The sequence below is a fragment of the Malaclemys terrapin genome, chromosome 2 (genome assembly GCF_027887155.1).
Source record: "Malaclemys terrapin pileata isolate rMalTer1 chromosome 2, rMalTer1.hap1, whole genome shotgun sequence".
Lineage (NCBI taxonomy): Eukaryota > Metazoa > Chordata > Testudines > Emydidae > Malaclemys > Malaclemys terrapin.
The window spans coordinates 243620295-243626294 of NC_071506.1; the positions used below are offsets into that span (position 1 = coordinate 243620295).

Sequence of the window (6000 nt, forward strand, 5' to 3'; positions counted from 1 at the left end):
AAAAAAAGAAACAACCTCTTACTAACTAATGATATTTTACTTACCCTGAATGAGAAGGCTAGCCAAAGGATTCAACATTACAGCTCTATGTATTACCCTTTCATTCAGCACTGTAACAATGGAAGAAACATTGAAGCAGGGTTACATTGGCTCTCAACATCATGTTTTGGCCTGATCTTTCAGAGATGATGAGTGTCAGGTGACAACGGCCAAAAAAAAAAAAAAAAAAAAAAAATCACAATCATTTTCTTCTAACCCTGAACAAGAAACTTTAGTAGAATGAGGAAAACAGTATTGTCCCTAAAGCTTCTATCTTACCTTCAGTGTAGAACTTCTGCCTAGAGCAGTGATACTCAAACTGAGGCTTGGGAGCCACAAGTGTCTCTTTAATGTGTCTCCTGCAGCTTTTTGCAGCACATATGAAATTATGTAAGATGTAATTATTAACCAATTTAAGGTATTAACCAATCAGGATGCTTTTACTATGTTGTTAACCAATTATAGTTGATAAAATAATAATAATTGGTGAAAATTATATGTATATATAGTAAATGAAACAGTGAATTCACACTACTGTGGGTCTTTGGTAATGTTGATTGCTAATTTGGCTCCTGAACCACTGAGGTCTGAGTATCACTGACTTAGAGCATTCACAAACCTCCCTCTACCTAGCTGTTACAGATTTAAAGAAACAGTACACATCTTACCTTTCCCCACCGATGAGCAATCTTTAACAAGAATATTTAACAGCAAATAATAACATATTTAGACAAAACACCAACTTCTCTACTCATCCAGATCTGAAAATCTTTTGGACTTGAAGAGGGTATTGTCCAGTTGAATTCACTTGAATAATCTCTCAGTTTTATATCCTTTTAGCAGGGCCCCTAAGGACAAACATTTCCCTACAAAATTAACTATGTCACTCTGATATGTGGACCCAAAAACCTTGAGGTGGATTCACTCCAGTGCCTGACATGAAGATTGCCCTATGGTCAGGAGAACTAACACATGGGCTTTTTGCTCAAGAATTCTCTTAGCCATTTGCAAAAAGAACAAGGAGTACTTGTGGCACCTTGAGGACTAACAAATTTATTTGGGCATAAGCTTTCGTGGGCTAAAACCCACTTCATCGGATGCATGCAGTGGAAAATACAGTAGGAAGACACACACACACACCATGAAAAAATGGGTGTTGCCAAGTGGGTTTTAGCCCACGAAAGTTTACGCTCAAATAAATTCGGTTTTTTTTGCTGATACAGACTAACACAGCTACCACTCTGAAACCCTTAGCTATTTGTACTTCATCTCCCCACCAGTCTATTCTCTTGTGGGAAATGGGGGCTGGAAGTTATACTGTACACATAAAAATGGAATGGACTACTTTTTTTGGAATGCCCAAATGAGAATGGACACTTTTTAGCATTTCACTCTGAGATTGTACCTTCTATGATGGGAAGAATATACCTTTCTACCTTATTGCTACATTGACCTTCTTAGGTCTATGCAGATATAGTTATGCCCGTTTCCTTCCAAAAAGGCACCATATGAGCACACCATTGTCAGTTCAGGATTGTGCTCCATTACACTATCCTTCCCCATCCTGACTGGTTCTTTCACTGCATTAGGAAGCAGCAGTATGGGCAAGGTCTAGACTGTTCTAATGAAAGAGGGGACCATAACTCTTTTTTAAAGAGGTTCCACACTAGTTATCATTTAAGCAGGCCTTTTTCACCTAATACTGTTCCAGCTTCCTCTATGTGGTATAGAAGGCCCATCTCAATAGCTGTGGATTGGTCTATGGTTACTACTTGTGGTGACTCCCTTAATGACAAAGGGAACATTCAAACAGACCATTCAAAGGCATCCTTGCCTTTGTAGCTATATATATATATATTGAACTGACTCAACTGTCCCTGTAGGCTACTGAGCAATACCTGTGACAGCTTCATTTTAGTGCATCTCCTTCAAGCCTATGCACCTGAGTCAATTTTAAATTTAACAACAGTATTGAAAATCTCGAGTGAACAATCCAAGACAATTGTTATGCTGAGAAGTGCTGGTGACTGCCTGGATCACAAACATCCTTGAGACTGATGGGTGTGAACACATCTCCGCTTTCCATGCTCCCCTCACTTTGACTGCAGCTATAGTAGCAGGTAGCACAAGTAGAGGCAAATGCCCATCCGGCCCTAGCTGGGAGCTGTGAAAGGACATGCAGTGATGGCTTCTCTGCAAGACAACTTGCCCATTCTACTTTCATTCCATAGACACATACACTCTTCGGTAGCAAAACCACCATGGGACAAAACCCTGTGCTCCTGAGACCCCTGGTGAGTGGGAGAATGGAAATAAGGATGTGGAAAAAAGCCAGATAATTAAGGAAAGTATTAGGAAGCACCAAGGATCAAGTAATTAGGATGGGACTGAAAAATGCTGGATCAAGAGATGCAGGTGACTGCATTGCAACTAGCATTTGGGAGGAGGGGATATTGGTGGCTGAATTGCATTGCAAACTAAGGAAGATTATCTTTGTGAAAACCCATTATTAACATACAAGCAGCACTTCACTGAAATTTTGATCCAACATTGTCTGCTTTTGGAGTGCTCTGGGACGTTGTTGTGTAAGGTTAAGGCATATGTCACAAATCAAGTACTCAACAGATGTGATGTCAAGATTGCTGTCTTCAGAGATTCCACCACCAGCTGCTTTGACAATTACAGATTGGAAGACAGCATGGAAAAAAACAGACTGACATATCGTTAAGGCAATGTTGTGGAGTACAAAGTATTAAGATACTCATTAAGCTAAGGTTATGGCATCCAGTAATAATTTACAAGGACTATTTCATCCACAGCTACATTCCTTGAGCTAGATTCAGACGAACATGGCTGCTGCTCTGAAACCATTCCTTGAGCTGTTTTCTTGGGTGCTACCAATAAGCGATAGGATCAAGAGGGTTTGATGGCTTTAGGGAGCTCCCATAGCTGTTATACAAGTAGAATTCCACAAAATTAACTAGCATTCAAAATCATCCATACATAATAATGGTTTCCTGTTTTCCGCAGCACTGGCAGAATTGGGAAGACAGCCAGATGGATCTTTATATGGAATTTTAAAAAATAAAATGTGTAGTCACTCAAGAGAAAGTACCAGGGGGTAGCTGTGTTAGTTTGTAACCACAAAAACAACAAGGAGTCCGGTGGCACCTTAAAGCCTAACAGATTTATTTGGGCATAAGCTTTCGTGGGTACAAAACCCACTTCTTCAGAAATATGGAGTGAAAATTACAGACGTAGGCATTATTATACTGACACATGAAGAGAAGGGAGTTACCTCACAAGTGGAGAACCAGTGCTGACAGAGCCAATACAATCAGGAGAAAGTAAATACATATCTCATGCTTCACCTAATAATATTTCACTGTCATAATTCACCTGTGGAGATTAGGAAGGAAGGAATCTCTCTACACTGCACAACTAGCCAGCTAAGTGTCTTAAATATAGAATTTTTGGTTGGTTAGTTTTTGGTTCATTTGGGGTCTTATGTTTGTTTTTGGGCAAGGCGCTATGTGCCAGACTTAATGGACTAATGATATGGTTTGGCATGGTAAATTCTAAATCCCTGTTCTACAGGTCATTTGATAGTTAACAGGATACTATCAAATAAATATTTTATTCTGCTACTCTACTGAAGCTGATAAGGGTTGGTTCAGCCAGGGAGACACTGACTGACTGACTTTACAGGGGAAAAAGAGAAACCGGTTATACACAAAGTGTTGTCAAATGGACAAAGTACACAAACTAAAAAAGTGAAAAATATTTGTTTTTTGCCAACTTATTTCACTTATAGTTATCTTGAGTGTTACTTTTTACTACGGATAATACAAATGTTTCAGTCAGAAATATGCTTTTCAAGATGATGGTTTCCTTTTTAATTTTCCTCTTGTAGCTTCTAGGAACGTGTAAAAAGAAAGAAACACAAAAGGATGAAAGGTAGAGAGACAGAAATAAGGGGAAAGAGAAGAAAAAATAAAAAATACAGAGCAATAGAAACATAGAAAAATGAGACAGAATGTCAAAAACTGAAAGGCAAAAATGAGAAAGAGAAAAGCTCCTAGTCAATGAACCTGTTTTTAAGTAAAGTAATTAATTAAAACACCTTCTCTAACAATTAAGTCCTTTCATCTTAAAAGAATCCACAGTGGTTTCCCAGCTTGCACATAGACAACTGGGCCAAAGTCTGTTCTCAGTTACACTGGTGTAATGTGAAAGGCAATGTGGCATAGAGGCTGGGGAACTAGGCTGGGATCCAGGAAACCTATGTCTACGCTATAGGGGCTGCACCAGCATAGCTATGGTGCAATTAGTATGGTGGCATAAACCTGTAGCGTAGACACATCCTACACCAATAGAAGAGGTTTTTCTGTCGCTGTAGGTACACCCTCTCCCTGAGTGATGTTAGCTAGGTCAATGGAAGCATTCTTCCATCAACCCTAACTACTACACTGGGATTATGTTGGCTCAGCGATGATGTTCAGGGGGGAGTGGATTTTTCACATCCCTGAGCAACGTAACTATGTCGACCTAATTTTTACGTGTAGGCCAGCCCTAGATTCTATTCCTGCCTCTGCCGTTGATCTACTGTAGGACCTTGGACAAGTCACTTCTCTATTTAGGTCACTCCCCTCTCCCATGCTTTGTCTCTTTAGATTGTAAACTCTTTGGGGACAGGGACTATCTCTCACTATTCATCTGTACAGTGCCTAGCACAATGGGGGCCCTGATCTTGGTTGGGGCCTCTAGCTTCTACCATAATAAGTCAGTGAAGAAATGACTGATGTGCAACAGAGCAGAATTTGGCCTGGTACCTACCTTCTCAGGGGACATTTCCCAACACGCCAAAGTCACTTACCAGCCGGAGTCCCACTGACAAGAGTTGACACTGAAAGTGACTTTGGGGTGCTTTTCAAAATGTGACCTGCCCACGATAACATGCACTGGGTCCAGTTCCGGGCTGACTTTACACCCTGCGTGCCCCACTGAACTGCAGGGTGTGCGTGCAAAAAGAGGCTGACGATCAGTGCAGAATGCGCCCCCCTAGCCGTTTCTTCGGGGGTAGGGGGACAAGCTACAGCAGGCCTGGCAGGGCGCTGCTGTGCTGAAGGGTTGCTGGAAGCCAGTCGCACTCGCTGGGCTGAAGCCCCCAGCAGCGCAGGTCTGTGGCGCTGCCCCCCCGGCGCTTGCTCTGCCCAGCCCGGGATGCTCCCGGCCCGACGATGGAGAGGAGAGGGGGCACTGGATGAATGGGGCCGCAGGGCTCTGGCCCACGGTCAGGACAAGGCTCGCCCGAAGACCCCCCCTCTCCCCCGTGCAGCCCACCGCGGAGACGTGCGCGGGGGGATGCATCCTCCCGCCCCGCCCGGGACCCGCTCACCTCCCGGGACGAGCCTCCCGCAGCAGCCGCGCCGCGTCTCTCTCCGGACTCCGGTCCCCAGCCCGTGGAGGGAGGCGCCTCTCCCGCTCCTCCAGCCCGCCCCCTGCGGCCGGGCCCGAGCTCACCACAGGCCGGCCCGGCCCCGGCCCCGGCTCCGGCTCCTTCCTACAGCCGCCGCGACAGGCAGAGGGCGGGGGGCGGCTGCGGAGTGACACGGCGCGATGGAGCAGTGTGTGTGCAGGGAGGCCAAGGGGGCTGCAGCAGTCGCTGCTGGCCGGACTTCAGCCCTCCCTCTCCGCCGGAGCGGTGACTCCTCCTGAGCCCAAACCCCTTGTGGTCTGTAAGCCTGGAGCCCTTCCTCAGCCGCGGAGACCCGGCTAATGCAGAGGACAGACATCCGAGACCCCGGGTCCAGAGAGCCCCGCTCACCGTCAGAGGCTGGTCACTGGGCTGTCTGTGACTCGAAACCCCCCTCCTACTCGGCCCTGCATTTGGGCCCGGCAGGAAGCGGCTTTTGCCTTGATTTGTCTTTAATAGGAGCCGGTGTGACACACCGGCCTCTA

The 6000-nt window shown here is 45.0% G+C and overlaps 1 protein-coding gene across 3 annotated transcripts in view; it reads right to left on the reverse strand.

Annotated features, from left to right (window-relative positions):
* Positions 1-5761, reverse strand: part of STEAP2 (STEAP2 metalloreductase) — a 28045-nt gene extending 22284 nt beyond the window's left edge. The window contains exon 1 of one of the 3 annotated variants that reach the window (XM_054020526.1): positions 5438-5761. The gene's annotated coding sequence lies outside the window, so the exon portion shown is untranslated. The remainder of the gene's footprint in view (positions 1-5437) is intronic. The other 2 variants (XM_054020525.1, XM_054020524.1) reach the window with 2 other exon arrangements.
* Positions 5762-6000: the final 239 nt, after the last annotated feature.